The sequence below is a fragment of the Mirounga leonina genome, unplaced genomic scaffold (assembly GCF_011800145.1).
Source record: "Mirounga leonina isolate KUSES-001 unplaced genomic scaffold, KU_Mleo_1.0 Mir_94, whole genome shotgun sequence".
In the NCBI taxonomy this organism is placed as follows: domain Eukaryota; kingdom Metazoa; phylum Chordata; class Mammalia; order Carnivora; family Phocidae; genus Mirounga; species Mirounga leonina.
In genome coordinates this window covers 50,582,681-50,603,720 of record NW_023270855.1, presented here as the reverse complement: position 1 = coordinate 50,603,720, position 21,040 = coordinate 50,582,681, and the positions used below count along the sequence as shown (strand labels likewise).

General features: G+C 40.8%; 1 pseudogene; it reads right to left on the bottom strand.

Annotated features, from left to right (window-relative positions):
• Window positions 1-1,004: 1,004 nt before the first annotated feature.
• LOC118005906 lies at window positions 1,005-1,256 on the bottom strand (annotated as a pseudogene).
• Between the last annotated feature and the right edge of the window lie 19,784 nt (window positions 1,257-21,040).

The window sequence follows — 21,040 nt, the reverse complement described above, 5'->3', positions numbered from 1 at the left end:
ATGCTGAAAAGGCTTTTTTGTGGTTTCTTTGCCTCAGTCTGTTTCACACATACTGCTTTGCGAAGCTGTGGGTCACCCAGTTTACTTACACTACCTCACTGCTTATGGGACAGAGTTGATTGAGGTTTTGTTGGTTTTTTTTCAAACTTGTTGATAATGTTATTCTTCTTTTTGTCTTCAAGTGCTAGTGCATTATTAAATTTTTTAAACATTGGGAAAAAATTGCTGGGCTATAGATTATGGATAAATTCAAATTTACTAGGAAATGCTGATAGAAGATATGAATTAACTATCTGACCATTCATGCACGTGCATTTATTTATTCTTTGCAATTGGCCAACACCTTTTATTTTTGCCTGTATGGTGTTAAACAGAATCTCCATGTGATTATATATTGTTTTTGTTAATTACCATTGGTGTTGAGCATTTTTCCTATATGGTTTTTCATCTTCTGATGAAAGTTTCAGTCATTTTCTCATATTTAATTTATTTGTACATTTATTGATTTCTTACATTTTTTTTTTTACTGTTCTGCACACTAATCCTTTATCATCTTAGGTATTAAAATATTTTCTCCCAAATTCACTTTCTCCCAAATTTTCACTCAATTTTACATTTTGATGGACTGTTCTTTATTTTATTTTATTTTATTTTTAAAGATTTTATTTATTTGACAGAGAGACACAGTGAGAGAGGGAACACAAACAGGGGAGTGGGAGAGGGAAAAGCAGGCCTCCCGCAGAGCAGGGAGCCCAATGCAGTGCTCGATCCCAGGACCCTGGGATCATGACCTGAGCCAAAGGCAGACACCCAACGACTGAGCCACCCAGGCGCCCCTGGACTGTTCTTAATTTTAATAGCGTTGAATTTGTCCATCTCACTTTCTTCTCTTCCTTTTTTTCCCCCAAACTAAAGATCTCACATATTTATTTCTGAACCAACCTACTAGTGCAGAAGCATAGAAACAAAGAGAAAAATGATTTCCCCAATAAAACATGCCCAACTATTCAGAGATTGTGGTGATGTTTTCACTGTGGCCTGGTAAGATGTTGGTTACCACAGTGGAGCATAAATATGTGGGCCATCTGATGTGTGATTCCTTATAGACCCAGCTTGGTTTTTCTCCAGTGTCTCTTCTTGGAGATGTACCTGATTTTATTACCAGTTTTCATCTGAATCCATTGGGGAATGGGACAATTCTGCTTTTCTTTCTTGGCCAAGAATCACTTGATTCTAAAAGTCTTGTGAGAAAACATGGTGAGTCAACCACACACTCCACAAAGGTAGAGAAAGGGCCTCCTTTATTTTATTATATAAGAAAGCTCTCCCTATTGTGAAGCTATAAAAAAACATTTGCCTGTAACTTTGAAAGTGTTCTATTTTTGTCTTTCAGAGGTAGCTCTACAATAATGTTTGTATATGGATATGATAGGCAGGTGATTCATTATTCTACTGTAGGTAACCACTTGTCATTTCTCTGTGTTAAAATGTCCATCATTTTTATATTACCTGTTCTGTCATAGGTTCATGTATTTTAAATTGATGCCCTTGTTCCAGAAATTCCTATTTTCCATTTGTCTACTTGTACATATCTCTACTGATACCATATTGTCCTGATTACTATAGATTTAAAAGCCTTGATGTATGCTAGGGAAAGTGCCTCCCTATCTTAGTCCATTTGGGCTTCTATCACAAATTACCATAGACTGGGTCACTTAAACAACAAACATTTGTTTCTTACAGTTCTGGAGGCTGGGAAGTCCAAGTTTAAGATGCTAGAAGATCTGGTGTCTGGTAAAGATCTGCCTCCTGGCTTGCAGATGGCTGTGATTTCATTGTATCCTCACATGATAGAGTGCAGAGGGAATAAACAAACTCTCTTGTGTCTCTTCATATAACCCCATTCATGAGGTTTCTATCCTTATGACCTAATTACTTCCCAAAGGCTCCACCTCCTAATACCATCACAACGCAGGGCAGGATTTCAACATGTGAATTTTGGAGGATACAAACATTCAGTCCCATGACACTCTCAAAGTGTTCTATAGAAAATCTGGCTATTCTTAGACATTTGTCTTCTGTTTTGGTATGTATGTATGTATGTATGTATGTATGTATGTATGTATTTGACAGAGAGAGACAGCGAGAGAGGGAACACAAGCAGCAGGCAGAGAGGGAGAAGCAGGATTCTCACCAAGCAGGGGCCCTGACATGGGACTCAATCCCAGGACCCTGGGATCATGACCTGAGCTGAAGGCAGACGCTTAACGACTGAGCCACCCAGGTGCCCCTGCTTTGGTTTTTAAAAGGAGTTTTAATTAAGCTCAAAAACAAAACATGGGCGCCTGGCTGGCTCAGTCGGTAAGGCATGTGACTCTTGATCTCGGGTTCGTAAGTTTGAGCCCCATGTTGGGTGTAAAGATCACTTAAGGATAAAATCTTTAAAAGAAAAAGCAAAAACAAAAGAATACAAAAACCTGATTGTGAACTTAATGGAATTCACTAAAACGCTAGATCTACATGGGATGATTACATCATTGTGATATTCAGTCTCCTTTCTAAGGACATACATCATTTTAACATTTATTTCATGATACTTTGATGTCATTCAATGTATAGTTTTCCATTATAACCATTTAATAGCCCTCATTAGACATATTTTAGGATTTTAAGAAAATTAGCTGTAATAGAAATTTGTTAAAACTATAGCCATGATATCTTCTAAAATTTACTTCCAGTGTCTTATTGCTAGCGATTCAAACTGCACTGAAATTTATTTTATTTTTTTAAAGATTTATTTATTTGAGAGAGAGAGAGAGAATGCAAGCAGAGGGAGAGGAAGAGGGAGAGGAAGAGGGAGAGAAAATCCTCAAGCTGACTCCCCACTGAGCACAGAGCCCTACCCAGGTTCTATCCCAGGACCCTGAGATCAGGACCTGAGGCAAAATAAAGTCAGACGCTCAACTGACTGAGCCACCCAGGCACCCCGAGATTTATTTTTATATTGAGTTTTACATTCTGGAAACTTACTAAAATATTACATATGTGGAAGATATATGAAACAATTGCACAGTCAACTGAAACATTATATAGGGAATCTGTATAATGTCAATCAGATCAAGACTTGGAAGAAGACTTCATACTACCCATCTCACTCAAGATGATACTTAAGGGAAGAATCACCCCATCTCTTTCCAGATGGAGTTAGCGTCATGAATTAAAAGGCAATTTCCTTGCTTTTCTTCATAGTTTTGTACTTGTGTATGCATCCCTATGTCAATATATTTTATTTTTTGTGCTTTTATGCAAATGGCATCATAATGTATGTATTATTGTATGTCAGGTTTCATTTTTACACAGTTATGAATCTTCCATGGAATGGTAATTCTTTTTTTTCTTTTTTAGTTAATAGACTATTTTTCAGAGCAGTTTTAGGTTTACCAAAAAAATTAGCAGCTATTACAGAGTTCCCATATACCCCATCCCCCTGGCTCACAGTTTCCCTGAGTCCTAACATTTTGCATTAGTGTAGTGCATTTGTTACAATTGATGAACCAGTGTATTATATTTGATGATGATTAGAGTTGATAAACTAATACATTATTATTAACTAGGTTCATAGTTCACAAGAGGGCTCACTCTTTGTGTTTTATAGTTCTATAGGTTTTGACAAACGTATGATGTCATGTATCCACCATTGGAGTACCATACATAGTTTTGCAGCCCTAAAAATCCCTTATGTTTCATTTATTCATTTCTCTTCCCCTTCTTTGCTTTGTCCCACCAAATCCCTGGCCACCACTGATCTTTCTACTATCTCAGTAGTTTTTCCTTTTCCAGAATGTTATATGGTAGAATCATATAGGATCTAGCCATTTCATATTGGCTTCTTTTACTTACTAAAATGCATTTGAGGTCTCTCCATCTCTTTGTGTGGCTTGATAGCTCATTTCTTTTTATCACTGAATGGCATTTAGTTGTATACATGTACCACAGTTTGTTTATCCATTTATCTATTGAAAAGTGCATCTTGGGCGCCTGGGTGGCTCAGTTGGTTGGGCGACTGCCTTCGGCTCAGGTCATGATCCTGGAATCCCTGGATCGAGTCCCGCATCAGGCTCCCTGCTTTTCCCTCTGACCCTCCCCCCTCTCATGTGCTCTCTCTCATTCTCTCTCTCTCAAATAAATAAATAAAATCTTTAAAAAAAATTTTTTTTAAAGTGCATCTTGGATGCTTCACGTTTTTGGCAGTTGTGAATAAAGCTGCTATAAACATTTGTGTGAATATAACTTTTCAACTCATTTGGGTAAATACCTAGGAGTGAGACTGCTGAGTTGTAGGGTAAGGCTATGTTTAGCTTTGTAAGAGCATGTCAGACTATCTTCCAAAGCAACTGTACTATTTTCTATTCATACTATTCATACAATGAACGAGAGTTCCTGTTGTTCCCCATTTTTGCCAGCATTTTTTGTTGTCAGTGTTTTGGATTTTACTCTCCTAGGTGTGTAGTGGCATCTCATTGTTGTTTTAATTTGCAATTCCCCACTGACATATGGTGTTGAGCATCTTGTCATGTGTTTATTTGCTATCTGAGTATCTTCTTGGGTGAGCTGTCTTTCCAGATTTTTTGCCTATCTTTAAATTAAGTTGTTTGTTTTCTTACTGAGTTTTAAGAATTTTTTGTATATTTTGGATACCAATCTTTTATCAGATGCGTACTTTGCAAATGTTTTGTCCCAGTCTTTGGATTGTCCTTTCATTCTCTTAACAAGGTCTTTTTTTTTTTTTTTAATTTATTTATTTGAGAGAGAGAGAATGAGAGACAGAGAGCATGAGAAGGAGGAAGGTCAGAGGGAGAAGCAGACTCCCTGCCGAGCAGGGAGCCTGATGCGGGACTCGATCCCAGGACTCCAGGATCATGACCTGAGCCGAAGGCAGTTGCTTAACCAACTGAGCCACCCAGGCGCCCCAACAAGGTCTTTTGAAAAGCAGAAAATTTTAATTTTGGTGAAGTTCAATTTATCAATTTTTTCATTCATGGACCATGGTTTTGGTGTTGTATCTGAAAACCTCAATGCCAAACCCAAGTCATCTGGATTTTCTCTTATGTTATCTTTCAGAAGTTAAAAATTTTTCATTTTACATTTAGCTTTATGAGTTCCATTTTTAGTTAATTTTTGTGAATATTGTAAAGTCTGTGTCTAATTAATTTCTTTGCACATGGTTGTCCAGGCATTCTGTCATCATTTGTTGAAAAGACAATTTGTTGGAGGGACTTTCTCCATTGAATTGCCATTGCTTCTTTGTCAAAAATCAGTTGACTGTGTATGTGTGCTTATTTTTGGGTTCTCTGTTCTGTTCCATTTATCTATTTCTCTCTTTTTTTTGCAAAACCACCCTGTCTTGATCACTGTGGCTTTATAGTAAGTCCTGAAGTCAGGTTGTGCCAGACTCGTGACTTTGCTCTTTGTCAGTATTGTGTTGGGTATTCTGAGTCTTTTGCCTTTCTTTCTTTCTTTTTTAAAAGTAGGCTCCACACCCATCGTGGAGCCCAATGCAGAGCTTGAATTCACAACCCTGAGATCAAGACCTGAGCTGAGATCAAGAGTCGGACACCTGGGGCGCCTGGGTGGCTCAGTCGTTAAGCGTCTGCCTTTGGCTCAGGTCATGATCCCGGTGTCCTGGGATCGGGCTCCCTGCTCCGCGGGAAGCCTGCTTCTCTGTCTCCCACTCCCCCTGCTTGTGTTCTCTCTCTCACTGTGTCTCTCTCTGTCAAAAAAATAAATAAAATCTTTAAAAAAAAAAAAAGAGTCAGACACCTAACTGACTGAGCCACCCAGGCACCCCGGAGTCTTTTGCCTTTCTATATAAACTTTAGAATCAGTTGTTGTTATCCAAAATTACTTGCTAAGATTTTGTTTGGGATTATGTTGAATCTATAGTTCAAGTTGGGGAGAAATGACATCTTAACAATATTAAGTCTTCTGACCCTGAAAATGGAATGCTTTCCCATTTATTTAGATCTTCTTCAGTTTCTTTCAACAAGGTTTTGTAGTTTTCAGAGTCTACATTTTGCACTTTTTTCGTTAAATTTATTCCTATGTATTTTATAGGTGCTACGAAAAGTAGATGTTAGAAGGTGAAGGAGGGTCAGTAATGTATCCTCCAGACTGAGAAGGCACTTAAAGACCAAAGGATGAAGCAAAACACTCCATACTGTTTCCACAGAGTTTTATTTAGGGTAATTTACTGACAGGGAGGAGTTGGGCGGACAAATGATCCTGGTGCTGTGCAGCCATTCTCTGCCAAGTCTGGACTTTAATCCCCAGCTTTTATAGAGCAAGGGACGTGGTGGTAAGGCCACAGGGTAGTTATCTAAAGTGGCACCCTCCATGCACCAGTTATCTCTACTGGTTATATCTAAAGTGGGGCCTTCTGTGAGCCACTTTAGGGAAGATCAGAACAAGTCTTCCCACATTCTGGTCAGGGCACACATTAACCTCTGAGGTGCCTGGAACTCATAGGTTAAGGGAGGTCACTGCACGGGGATGAACAAGAGGGAAGGCCAAAGATTGAGTCCATGTTGTTAGCACTCTTACAATAGACTTGTTTTCTTAATTTCATTTTCAATATATTTTATGGCAAGTGTATAAGAATACAATTGATTTTTGTATATTAATTTTGTACCTCCAATCTTGCTGAACTCATTTATTCGTTCTAATAGTTTTTTAGAAGATTCCTGAGGATATTCTATGTCATCTGTGAATAGAGTTTTACTCCTTCCTTTCCAATCTGGATGCCTTTAATTTTTTTTTTTTCTGGCCTAACTGACATGGCTAGAATACCATGTTGAATAAAAGTAGCAAGAGTAGACATTCTTGGGGGCGCTTGGGTGGCTCAGTCATTAAGCGTCTGCCTTCGGCTTAGGTCATGGTCCCAGGGTCCTGGGATCGAGCCCCGCATCAGGCTCCCTGCTCAGCGGGAAGCCTGCTTCTCCTTCTGCCTCTTCCTGTTCCTCCCTCTGCTTGTGCTCGCTCTCTCTGTGTCAAATAAGTAAATAAAAATCTTTTAAAAAAAACCATAGGAAATATTCATGACCTTGGATTTGGCAAATAATTCTTATATATGACATTGTAGGGGCCCAGGACAAGCCACCCCAAATTGATTATTTTCAATTATTTACTTAAGAAATGATCAGTGCAGGAAGAACACTCTGACCCTCCTTCATCTTCAGAAAGCAGGAAATAAATCTCCCAAGCGAAAAGTATTCTCCCTTCGGCAGGAGGTAGAGAGACATCCTTATTGTCAGAGACAGGGGATTTAGGGCCTATAATATAAACAAATATAGTTACCTTTATTAATTTACTACCCCAGGCCAAATTCTGCTTAGAATTCCTTATTAATTGAAGTTCCCCAAAATAAGTTTTCATTATACTGTTAATTCCTCAAAGATTCATGTTTCTTTGTCTGAAACATATAAAAGCTTCATGCCTTTGTCTTTTCTTTGGGTCTCAATTTTATTATTGGGTCTCCATGTGCATAGTAATTAAACTTCATTTTTTCTCCTGTTAATTTGTCTCATGTCAATTTAATTCTTAGATGACCTAGAAGAATCTTAAAGGCTAGAGAAAAAATTTTTCCTCCCCAACAACACCTAAAGCAAAAACAGGGAGGGAGGGAAGGAAGGAACAAAGAAGAAACAAAGGAAGAAGAAAAAAGAAAGAAAAAGATATTTTGGACTTTATCAAAATTAATACCTTTTGCTCCAAAGGACACTATCAAGAAAATGAACACATCCAGGGCACCTGGATGGCTCTTGATTTTGGCTCAGGTCATGATCTCAGGGTCCTGAGATTGAGCCCTGCACTGGGCTCAGTGTGGAGTCTGCTTGAGAATCTCTCCCTCTCTCTTTGCCCTTTCCCCTGCTCATGCTCTATAAATGATAGATAGATAGATTAGATAGATAGATAGATAGATAGATAGATAGATAGATAGATAGATAGATAAGTAAATAAATATCTTTTAAAAATTATTTCTTTATTTGGGAGAGAGTGAGAGAAAGAGAGATCACAGAAGGAGAGGGAGAAGCAGACATGCCACTGATCAGGGAGCCCGATGTGGGGCTCAATCCCAGGATCTGAGATCATGACCTGGGCTGAAGGCAGACACTTAACTGACTGAGCCACCCAGATGTCCCTAAAATCTTTAAAAAAATAAAGAAAATGAACACACCCATTGGATTCTTTGTGTACTATTGGTGGGAATGTAAAATTGTACCACTAATATGGAAAACAATATGGTGGTTCCTCAGAAATTACAGAGTTACTATATGATCCAGCAATTCCTCCCCTGTATATATACTCCAAAGAATTCAAAACATGAACTCAGAAATTTATACTTTTTTTTTAGTAAAAGGCAAAAGTTTTATTTGATCTAAAGAGAAGTAGGAGCATTATGCACATTTGTTCATAGGGTCATTATCGGCAATAGCCAAAATGGAAACAACCCAAGTGTCCATGAGGGGATGAATGGACCAACAAAATGTAGTTTATACGTACAATGAGATATTATTCAGCTTTAACAAGAAAAGAAATCCCGACACAGGCTACAACATGCATGAACCTTGAGAACAATATGCTAAGTGAAATAAGCCAGTCCAAAAAGTACAAATACTACATGAGTCCACTTATATGAGGTTCCTATAGTAGTCAAATTCGTAGAAAAGGAAAATAGAATTGTGGTTGCCTGTGGCTGGACAGAGGTGTGAATGGAGAGTTGTTTAATGGGTATAGAGTTTCAGTTTTGCATGATGAAAAAATAGTTCTGAAGTTTGGTTTCCCAATGTCAGTGTACTACATCTACTTACTTACATACACTTAAAATAATTAAGATGTTAAATTTATGATACGTGTATATTGCCATAGTTAAAAGTAAAATTTTTTTTTTAAAGATTTTATTTATTTATTTGACAGAGAGAGAGATAGCGAGAGCAGGAACACAAGCAGGGGGAGTGGGAGAGGGAGAAGCAGGCTTCCCGCTGAGCAGGGAGCTCGATGTGGGACTCGATCCCAGGATCCTGGGATCATGACCTGAGCGGAAGGCAGACGCTTAACGACTGAACCACCCAGGCTTAGCAGGAAGCCTGCTTCTCCTTCTCCCACTCCCCCTGCTTGTGTTCCTGCTTTCACTCTCTCTCTCTCTGTCAAATAAATAAATAAAATCTTAAAAAAAAAAAAGTCTGACATTTCCTCAAAGATTAAATGTAGAATGAGCCATCAATTCCACTCCCAGGCATATGCCCAAGTGAAATAAAAAACACATGTCCAAACAAAAACTTGTACATGAATGCTTACAGCAATAGCTTTCATAAGAGTCAAAAGGTAGTAACAAACCAAACGTCCATTAATGGGTGAAATGGATGAGGAAAACACGCTATATATCCTGTGCAAATTAATAAAAGGAAACCTCGTTTACGATGGTGTCAGGAGGCCAGCAGGGGGAGCTCCCACGCCCAGCACTCGTGATCAATTGCAAACTCCACAGGAATAGGTGCACCTTGCAAGTTCATACTACTTTAGCTACTTTACTACCCCAGCAGCAGGAAGAAAGTTTTTTCTCCTCCCTTGGCAATTGCCAATGAGAGACTGTCACAACTCCACCAGGGAAAAGCCCTTATCTTTGAACTCCCAGTTTATCCAATAGACTTTTTGTTTGCAAAAGCCCTCCCACTCTCATCTTTCTTTCATAAAAGAGCTTTCCTATTTCTCTTACCTTGCCTTTGGTTTTGCCCTACCTTGCTTGTTCCAAATTGCGATTCTCTGCTATTCGCGAATAATCCCATTGTTGCTGGTAAAATAACTGCTGGTTTTATTTTTAAGGTTAAGGTTAATAATCCACACAATGAGGTTGGGTGCCTGGACATTGGGGAGGGTATGTGCTGTGGTGAGCGCTTTGAATTGTGTAAGGCTGATGAATCACAGACCGGTACCCCTGAAACAAATAATACATTATATGTTAATAAAAGGAAAAAACATAATCCACACAATGAGCTATTATTCAGCTGCAAAAACAAATGAAGTATCGATACATGCTACAACATGGATATACTTTGAAAAAATTATGCTAATGTAAACGAAGTGAACAGAGTAAATGAAGTTAACCACAAAGACTACTACTTATTATATAATTTCATTCACAGGAAAGTCAATGAATATTTAGATCTATAGAGATAGAGGGGCGCTTGGGTGGCACAGTGGGTTGAGCATCTGACTCTTGGTTTCAGCTCAGGTCTGATCTCCTGGTTGTGAGACTGAGCCCCATGTGGGGCTCACCCTTAGCGCGGAGCCTACTTGAGATTCTCTCTCCCTCTGCCCCTCCTGCTGGTGCTCTCTCTCTTTCAAATAAATAAATAAATCTTTAAAAATAAATAAAATCTATAGAGATAGAAAGTAGATTAGTGATTGCCCTGGGCTGGGTGCAGGAGGAGGAAAATGGTAAGAGCTTTTTGAGATGATGAAAATATTCTAAAATTGTGATTATTGCACCTGTTTTTAAATATACTGTACTGAAAACCATTGCACTGTATACTTTAAAGGGGTCCATTGTATATTATTATGTTATATCTCAATAAACTGTTCAAATTGATGGGTAAATGCGTTAAGTTTTACAGTGCAAGAGTTTTGCCATCCAATCTGTTAAGCGTATTAATAGTTGCCAGATGCATCCCAAATTTACAAGATGATTTGTTTTTCTTATATCAGTGAAAATAAGAATTGATGCCTTAGGGATATTACAGCCTTTCACACGTCAAAGTCCTCTAGGCCACACACTCAAAAATTGATGTAAATTTCCATCCAGTGTAAAACGTACACCTGAGAACTTACTGAACCTAGCTCACAGCTTGCGATTGTTCCCAGAAGAGTCCCTGCGCTTAAGATAGGGCTGTGGGTCAGTCCTTAAGGGTCGGCCTTAGGCTCAGGTCATGATCCCAGGGTCCTGGGATCAAGCCCCACATTGGGCTCCCTGCTCCTTGGGGAGCCTGCTTCTCCCTCTCCCTCTGCCCCTGCTTGTGTTCCCTCTCAATGTGTCTCTCTCTGTCAAAAAAAAAAAAAAAAGGTTGGGGGGGGCTGTAGGATTCTAACTTCCCATCAGAGTCAAGGGGTGAAGAGGTTAAGGGGTTCTTTAAATTACCAAATATATGGGGGTGCCAAGGGAAGGGTGGAAGACTGCAATCAATGGTCAAAAATCAAAATGGAGGGGCGCCTGGGTGGCTCAGTCAGTTAAGGGTCTGACCGGCTTAGGTCATGATCTCTCAGGGTCCTGGGATCGAGCCTCCCATTGGGGTCCCCACTCAACGGGGGCGGGAGGGCGGGGAGTCTGCTTCTCCCTCTAGCTCTCTCTGCCCCTCCCCCTGCTCGTGTTCTCTTTCTCAAATAAATAAAATATTTTTTAAAAATCAAAATGGAGGCGGACTATTATATATGGTGAGGTGACCTTTAAGTGTCTGTGTTTGTCAACGAGGGTCACAGTTCCATGAGTGCGCTCATGCCAAGCCCCCGACCTCTAGAGGACAACAGATCCTCCTGTTCCAGTTTGGCCTGGCATGGTCGCCCCTCTTCCTCCACCAGGAGTCAGTCCATCTAGAAACTGAGTCGACTTTTTTTTTTTTTTTTAAGATTTTATTTGTTTATTTGTCAGAGAGAGAGAGAGAGAGAGAGAGGACAATCAGGGGTAGCGGCAGGCAGAGGGAGAAGCAGGGTCCCTGCTGAGCAAGGAGCCCCATGCGGGACCTGGGACCCGGGACCCGGGATCATGACCTGAGCCAAAGGCAAATGCTTAACCGGCTGAGCCACCCAGACCTCCCCAAAAACTGAGTCTGGAATTCCCTCGGCACACCTGCGTCCCATTTGGGTGCAGTTAAATGCAAATATCCTTCCAGCGGCCAAGTACAGGTGCAAGCGTGGAAGCAGGCTCTGCTTACCACGTGACCCCCAGCTGCAGTTACTCTGTCCAGTCAGGGGCGCAGCAGGGGCAGGTGGGCGTGGCGACGCTCCGCAGCCGCGTGGACGCTTGCGGTCTTGCTCGCGGTCAAGTCTCCCCTGCGCTTAAGGGTCCCAGGTGGCCCTGCTGCCGCGTCAGTGGCGCGGTGACCTGCACCGGCTGCGGGAGCCGTAGGGACGACGCCGGCGGACCGAGAAGCCGGGAAACGGTGAGCGCGCGGGGCCGGGTGTGCCAGGACGGGGCGGAGGGGCCGGCAACGGGCCGCGGCGAGACCCGACCTCCCGCGGGAGCCCCGGAGTCTGCGGAGCCGAGTCCCCGGTGGCGCCGCTCGGACCTCAGTCCCCTCCGGCGCGCGGCGTGCGGGCTGGGCGGGCAGCCGGGACCCCGGAGTCCTGTCCGGTCCCTGCGCGCGGCCGCGTCTCCCCCGATCGTGCGGTGACCAGGGGGCAGTCGTGACTCGGTGTCCGGAGTTCGTGCGCGGGAGGTGCTGTGCTCTGTGGGGTCCCCAGTCCTTTCTTTCTCCCGAGGGGCCCCGTTTTCTCTTGAGTGTTCCACACGTTTGGGAAGCAGAGGGTCAAATCCAGGATCTTTTCCCCAGCCTAGCTCTTCCTAGGGGTAGCAATAAATCCCTAAATTTCCAGATCCCTCCCCGCCTCCCCAAACGCCAACTTCGGATTCACAGCATCATCAACTGTTCGTCTCTGTGGTGCGTTTCAAACTGAGGCAGTGGTGTTTTGTTTTAAGATTTTATTTATTTATTTGACAGAGAAATCACAAGCAGGCAGACAGGCAGGCAGAGGGAGAGGGAGAAGCAGGCTCCCTGCTCCATCCCAGGACCCTGGGATCATGACCTGAGCCGAAGGCAGACGCTTAACCGACTGAGCCACCCAGGCGCCCCTGAGGCAGTGTTTTGTTTCCCACAGTCAATGGCCAGCTCTTTTTAAAAGGCTTATTTTTTTGTTTGTGGATATTTTACATGAGAAACAGAGAATTAACCACCTGGAGCTATGTTGTATGAAATCCGGTGCCCCTCCCCCCAGGATCTTTCCTGAGCACAGGCATCCTATGGGAAGTCCTTTGGGTGGAGGTGCATCTTTGGAAACTTTTCTGGGTGAGCTCTCCTGTCAGCATTGCCCCTCCCTAGGTTTGTCACCTTGAAAAGATTTTTTCACCTGAGTTTCAGTCTCAATAAATAAAAAATATATTAAATCAATAAATCTCGAAACAGTGTAAAATATTTCCAAAAACGCAAGAAAGAACTAAATTTCAGAACTAAAAAGTGAAATAAAATGGATTCCATATTACTACATTCTGTTTGTTAAAAAGATTGTTTCCCTTTTTTGTATTCCCCTGGGAGCGTTTAGTAATCTGAGGTTCTTCTGGTTTGGGTGATTTTAAGTGGAATATTGGGGCTTAGACTCGCAACACCTAGAAGTGTTCAAACAGGATTGTTTTCCAAGCAATTTCTTGCCATGGAAATAATTGACATCTTTATTTTCTGAAAGGAATAGAGATTTGTGAGTTTTCTGGTTGAACTAGAAAAAGTGCCTTACGATTTTCCTTCTTATACACTCAAACACTGGGTTTGAGTGATTTTACTGAATTCTTCGAACACTGGGTTTATCACTTAAAATATCGGTGGTGATCCAAAGCAACTTGGTTGGGGACAGAGGCCTGAGGTCAGTGTCTCTAAGCTAAGCACCCCCTCTGCATGAGACTAAAAGGGAAGTACCACTTGGTTGTTCCTGGGAAGCCTCTCCCTGCAGATGTCCTATCTGCTCACACCGATTTGAAGAGCCCTGTCTAGTGAGAGAAGCTACAAACCCCTGGAAAGCTGGGGATGCGTGTGCAATGAATGGGTGGGGTGATGAGGCAGTGACAGCTTTTTGTGGTTGTAACTGGGGTACCCTTGGGCCGGCTGGTAGACATAGGTTGGAGTTTTGCATCCACAGATAGTGTAGGTGCACTCAGAGTCTAAATTGTGTACATTGAGAAAGTCTGTGAAGATCAGGAGTTGTGTCTTCTGACAAACCATCTATGACTATGGGAGCTCTTTGGGTCAGAATCTTTTTTTTTTTCCATTTATCTATTTTTTTAAAATTTTTATTGTTATGTTAATCACCATACATTACATCATTAGTTCTAGATGTAGTGTTCCATGATTCATTGTTTGTGCATAACACCCACTGCTCCATGCAGAACGTGCCCTCTTTAATACCCATCACCAGGCTAACCCCTCCTCCCACCCCCCTCCCCTCTAGAACCCTCAGTTTGTTTTTCAGAGTCCATCGTCTCTCATGGTTCGTCTCCCCCTCTGATTTCCCCCCTTCATTCTTCCCCTCCTGCTATCTTCTTCTTCTTCTTTTTTCTTAACATATATTGCATTATTTGTTTCATAGGTACAGATCTGAGATTCAACAGTCTTGCACAATTCACAACGCTTACCAGAGCACATACCCTCCCCAGTGTCTATCACCCAGTCACCCCATCCCTCCCACCCCACCCCCACTCCAGCAACCCTCAGTTTGTTTCCTGAGATTAAGAATTCCTCATATCAGTGAGGTCATCTGATACATGTCTTTCTCTGTTTGACTTATTTCGTTCAGCACAATATTTGGGTCAGAATCTTACATTGAATCTTGCTGACAGTGTCCTCACTTCGGAGAATGGAAACCCCAGGGAGGGAACATTTCCATTATGCTTTTAGGGGCGGGTTCATGCTCTTGGCTGCTCAGGCGTCCCTACCCTCACTCACTGGGGACTACCCCACTCCAGGGCTTCTATCTCCACCCAGAGAATCTGGAGCCAAAGCTTGGGAAGGTGTTTAACTTGCAGAATGTGGCTTTTCGGGGTGCCTGGGTGGCTCAGGTCATGATCCCAGGATCCTGGGATTGAGCCCCATATCGGGATTCCTGCTTGGCGGGAAGCCTGCTTCTCCCTCTCCCACTCCCCACTCCCCCTGCTTGTGTTCCCTCTCTCGCTGTGTCTATCTCTGTCAAATAAATAAAATCTTAAAAAAAAAAAATGTGGCTTTTCCTTTTCAATTATAGGGAAGCAGGCTGCTTATCTCGGCTGATTCAAATTTTTGCATTTCTTTCCTTTGGATTCCTTTATCTGGTGAACATTGTGGCCCTAACATAACTCTGATTTTCCCTTAGCATTATATAATTTTATTTCCTGTGTGAGTATGTAAGAGTTTTGATTTCTTGGGGTTTGAAAATGTGAGTTGATTGAGAAATACGGTGTGAGTTAGGCAAGAACATTCTGGAGCCAGAGTATTTGTACCTTTTAGGAGAGAGAACCTCAAGAGGTGAAATGGGTGAATTTAAGTTCTCAGATGAATTTTCATTAAAAATTTTTTTTAATTATAGAAGTATTTATTTATTTTTTAAGTTTTTATTTTAATCCCAGTTGACATAGTGTTGTTAGTTTCAGGTGTGCAATATAGTGAGTCACATTTCCATGTATCACCTGGTGCTCATCACATTTTCGATTTTTAAATCAGTTTTTCTATGTGCATGTCCCTGAGAATTTCGACGTTTAAAAGGTTAAACTATTCTTTTTTTTTTTTTAAAGATTTTATTTATTTATTTGAGAGAGAGAATGAGATAGAGAGATCATGAGGGTCAGAGGGAGAAGCAGACCCCCCCCGCCGAGCAGGGAGCCTGATGTGGGACTCGATCCCGGGACTCCAGGATCATGACCTGAGCCGAAGGCAGTCGCTCAACCAACTGAGCCACCCAGGCGCCCCAAGGCTAAACTATTCTTAAGGCAAATGAATTCCTATTTTAATTGATGTAAGGAAAACTCAAAGCTTATGTAAATCTTTGAAAAATCCTACTACACATATGGGATTAGGCCGAAGCCCCTACTGCATTATAATATGCTGCTTATCAAGATTTAAAATCACTTCCCAAGGGCGCCTGGGTGGCTCAGTTGGTTAAGTGACTGCCTTCGGCTCAGGTCATGATCCTGGAGTCCCGGGATCGAGTCCCGCATTGGGCTCCCTGCTCAGCGGGGAGCCTGCTTCTCCCTCTGACCCTCCCCCATCTCATGAGCTCTCTCTCTCTCATTCTGTCTCAAATAAATAAATAAAATCTTTAAAACAAAACAAAACAAAACAAAAAAAACCTTAAGACTCCTTGCTGGCATATCCTTGTCCCCTCTCGTGCTTTTGCCCCTGCACCCCTAATCTCACCCACCCCAAGCTGATCATTCCTTGAGCCTTCTGTTACTGTTTCTTTTTTTTTAATTGAAGTGTAGTTGACATACGATATTATTAGTTTCAGGTGTACATCATAGTGATTTGATATCTGTATACATTATGAAATGGTCACCACAATAAGTCTAGTTATTGTCTGTCACCATACAAAGTTATTACAGTATTACTGACTATATTCCCTATGCTGCACATTACATCCCTGACTTATTTTATAACTGGAAGTCTGTACCTCTTAATCCCCTTCACCTATTTCACCCATCCCTCCTGCTGTCAAATCCCTGGTAACCAAAGGTCTTTATCTCATAGCTTGTATTTTCCAAAATGTCATATATTTGGAATCCTACAGTATGTATGTAGCCTTGTCAAATTGACTTCTTTCACTTAGCAATATGGTTTAAAGGTCCTTCTTGTCTTTTCATGGCTTGATACCTCATTTCTTTTTATCACTGAATGATATCTCATTATATGGATATTTTCTCCACTATTTATCCATTTGCTTATTTTTTTAAAGATTTATTTTTAGGGGGGAGGGGCAGAGGGAGATGGAGATAAAGAATCCCAAGCAGACTCCCTGCTGAGGGAGGAGTCCGATGCAGGGCTCGATCTTACCACCCTGAGATCATGACATGAACCGAAATCAAGAGTTGGACACTTAATTGAGCCACCCAAGTGCCCTGAAGGAGAGAGAGTCTTAAGCAGACTCTGAGCGGGGCTCGATCTCACGACTTGGGGATCCTGACCTGAGCTGAAGCCAACAGTCCAATGCTTAACTGACTGTACCACCCAGGCACCCCACACAACAGGAGTTTTTAATTTCAGTGAAGTTAAACTTACCATTTTTCTCTTTTATGGATCTTGCGTTTGGTGTCGTAAATAAAAATTCATCACCAAACCCAAGGTCATTTAGATTTTCTCCTATGTTATCGTTTTGGCATTTTGTAGGTTTCTATTTCACATTTAGATCTATTATCCATTTTGAATTAATTTTTGTGAAACATGTCAGGCCTATGTCTAGATTTTTCTTTTTGTATGTAGATGTCCAGTGTTCCAGTACTATTTGCTGAAAAGATCATGTTTTCTCCATTGAATTGCCATTGTTCCTGTGTCAAAGATCAGATGACTGTTTGTGTGGATCTATAGGAAAGCAATTGACATTTATTTTTTTTTAAAGATTTTACTTATTTATTTGACAGAGACACAGCAAGAGAGGGAACACAAGCAGGGGGAGTGGGAGAGGGAGAAGCAGGCTTCCCACCAAGCAGGGAGCCTGATGCAGGGCTTGATCCCAGGACTCTGAGACCATAATCTGAGCCAAAGGCAGACGCTTAACAACTGAGATACCCAGGCACCCGACATTTGTTTACTAACCTTTTATTCTTCAAACTTGCTGTGTATATTCTTTTTTTTTTTTTAAGATTTTATTTATTTATTTGACAGAGAGAGAGAGCACAAGCAGGGGGAGTGGCAAGCAGAGGGAGAGGGAGAAACAGGCTCCCCACTGAGCAGGGAGCCCAATGTGGGGCTCGATCCCAGGACCCTGGGATCACGACCTGAGCTGAAGGCAGTTGCCCAACCAACTGAGCCACCCAAGTGTCCCTGCTATGTGTAATCTTTTTTTTTTTTTTTAATGTTCAGTTAGCCAGCATATGCTATGTATATTCTTATTTGTTCCAGGAATTGTTTTTGTTATTGTGGATTGAGATTTTCTGCATACATGGTATATGCAACAAAAACAGTTTTATATCCTTCCTTCCCAATCTGTATACCTTTTCTTGTCTTATTGCATTAGCTAAGATTTCCAGTACAGTGTTGAATAGAAGTGGTGAAAGGATATTTTTGTTTTGTTTTGTTCCTGATCTTCTTGGGGGGTGGGCATCAGGTTTCTTGCCATTAAATATGATGTTAGGTGTAGGTTTGTTATAGATATTCTTTTTCAAGAAGAGAAAGTTTCCCTGTATTCCTAGTTTGTTGTCATAAATGGCTGTTGGATTTTCTTTTTTTTTCTTTTTAAGATTTTATTTATTTGAGAGAGAGAGTGAGAGAGAGCACAAGCAGGGGAGCTGCAGGCTGAGGGATAGGGAAAAGCAGGCTCCCTGCTGAGCAGGGAACATGATGTGGGGCTCCATCCCAGGACCCTGGGATCATGACCTGAGCTTGAAGGCAGATGCTTAAGTGACTGAGTCACCCAGGTATCCCTCATTTTCTTGATTATTCTTTATTGTCCACAATTTCATCTTTAATTTTTGTTATTTCTCTTCTTATGCTTCCTTTGGGTTTAATTTGTTTTTCTAGTTTCCTAAAGTAGGTGCTTAGATTTTTTTTGCTTATAGCTCTTCTTTTTTAGTGTCTGCATTCAATGCTAAACATCTCCCTGTAGATACTGTTTTGTTGATCCCTCAAATTTATTTTCATTTTCTTTCTTTCTTTTTTTTTTTTAAAAGATTTTGTTTATTTGACAGACACAGCGAGAGAAGGAACACAAGCAGGGGGAGGGAGAGAGGGAGAAGCAGGCTTCCTGCTGAGCAGGGAGCCCAATGCGGGGCTCGATCCCAGGACCCTGGGACCATGACCTGAGCCAAAGGCAGACGCCCAATGACTGAGCCACCCAGGCGCCCCTTATTTTCATTTTCTTTTAGTTTAATATAATTTTTGTTTTGAGACTTCTTTTATCCATATGTAATTTAGTAGTATATTGTTTATTCTCCAAGTATGGGGGGCTGGTTTCCAACTATCTGTTATTTGTTTCTAGATTAATTGTGGTCTGAGGGCATACTTTATCTGATTTCTAGTCTTTCAAATTTTTTAAGGTGTGTTTTATGTCCCAGAATGGGATCTATCTTGGTGACTGTTCCAAGTGAGCTTAGAATGTTTATTTTGCTGTTGTTGGATGAAGTTAAATAAATTTTAGTTAAATCCAGTTGACTGAAGCTGTTGTTCAGTTCAGCTCTGCCTGTCCTGATTTTCTGCCTGCTGGAACTTCTACTTACTGATAGAAGGCTGTTCGATTCTCCAGTGGCTTCATTTACTTCTCTTTGCAGTTTTGTCAATTTTTGCCTAATATATTTTGCCACTCTGTTTATACACATATGCACAAAGGATTACTGTGTCTTTTTTGAGACTTGACCCCTTTATCATTATGTAATGCCCATTTTTGTCCCTGTGAGTTTTCTTTCCTCTGAAGTCTCCTTTGTCTGAAACTTACCTACGTCTGCTTTCTTTTGATTAATGTTAATGTGGTATGTTTATCTTCATTCTGTTTCTTTTAATCTCTCTTTTTTGTTAAAGTGATTTCTTACAACAAATAATTAGGTGTTATCTTTTTATCTGCTAGGACAGCATCTGTTTTTTCAATTCTTATATTTAGACCATTGATGTTTAAAATGATTATTGATATAGTTGGATTAATATTTACCATAATTACTACCATTTTCTATTTGTTGAGTTTGTTTTTTGTTTCTCTTTTGTCTTACATCTTTTCTCTGCCTCCTGGCTTCTTACAAATTTTATTTTTTAATGTTATTTAATTTATTTATCTTCAAGATTTTATTAGAGAGAGAGCACACATAATTGGGGAGGAGAGGGTGAACCAGGCTCCCCGTTGAGCAGGAAGTCCAATGCGGGGCTGGATCCCAGGACCCTGGGATCATGACCTGAACTGAAGGCAGACGCTTAACCGACTGAGCCACCCAGGCACCCCTCTGCCTTCTGGCTTTAATTGATCATTTTCTGTGATTCCATTTTTTTCTCCTCTTTTCACGTATCAATTACACTTAAAACTTTTTAAATGGATACTGTTGAATTTGTGATATATAGTTATAATTAATCTCTGCAGTCTTCCAAGTAGTACTATATAGTACTGCACTGGTTATATAAGTTGTTCATGACAGAGTTCCCAACTCCTTCCTCCCTGTGCCTTTTACTATTGCTTTCATTCATTGCATTTATCCATAAGGTATAATTACGGAATACTTTGTTGCTATTGTTATTTTCAACATATTGTTATTTGCGAGATCAATTTGTTTTTCCCTTCATTTATTCATTCTCTAATGCTCTACTTTCCCGATCATTTTCCTTCTTTGTGATGAATTTCTTTTATGAACCCTAATTGCAAGGCAGGTGTACTGGTGACACATTCTCTCAATTTTTATCTCAGAAGTTTCCCTCACTTTTGAGGGATAATTTTGTTTGACATAGAACTCTAGGTGGGTGCCTTTTATTTTCACACTTAAAGATTCCCCCTCACTCTCTTCTTGCTTGCATGTTTCCTTCATTGTGCAGAAGCTTTTTTATTTTGATGAAGTCCCAATAGTTTATTTTTGTTTTCGTTTCCCTTGCCTCGGGAGACATATCTAGAAAGAAATTGCTACAGCTGATGTCAAAGAGGTTACTGCCTGTGTTCTCTAGGATTTTTATGGTTTCATGTCTCACATTTAGGTCTTTAATCCATCTTGATTTATTTTTGTATATGGTGTAAGAAAGTGGTCCAGTTTCATTCTTTTGCATGTTGCTCTCTAATTGTGCCAACACCATTTGTTGAAGAGACTGTCATTTTCCCATTAGATAATCTTTCTTGTTTTGTCAAAGATTAATTGACCCTATAGTTGTGGGTCCATTTCTGGGTTTTCTGTTCTGTTTTGCTGATCTATGTATGTGTCTATTTTTGTGCCAGTACCATACTGTTTTGATCACTACAACTTTGTAATTTAACTTGAAGTCTGGAACTGTGATGCCTCTACCTTTGCTTTTTTCAAGGTTGCTTTGGCTATTCAGGGTCTTTTGTGGTTCCATACAAATTTTAGGATTGTTTGTTCTAGTTC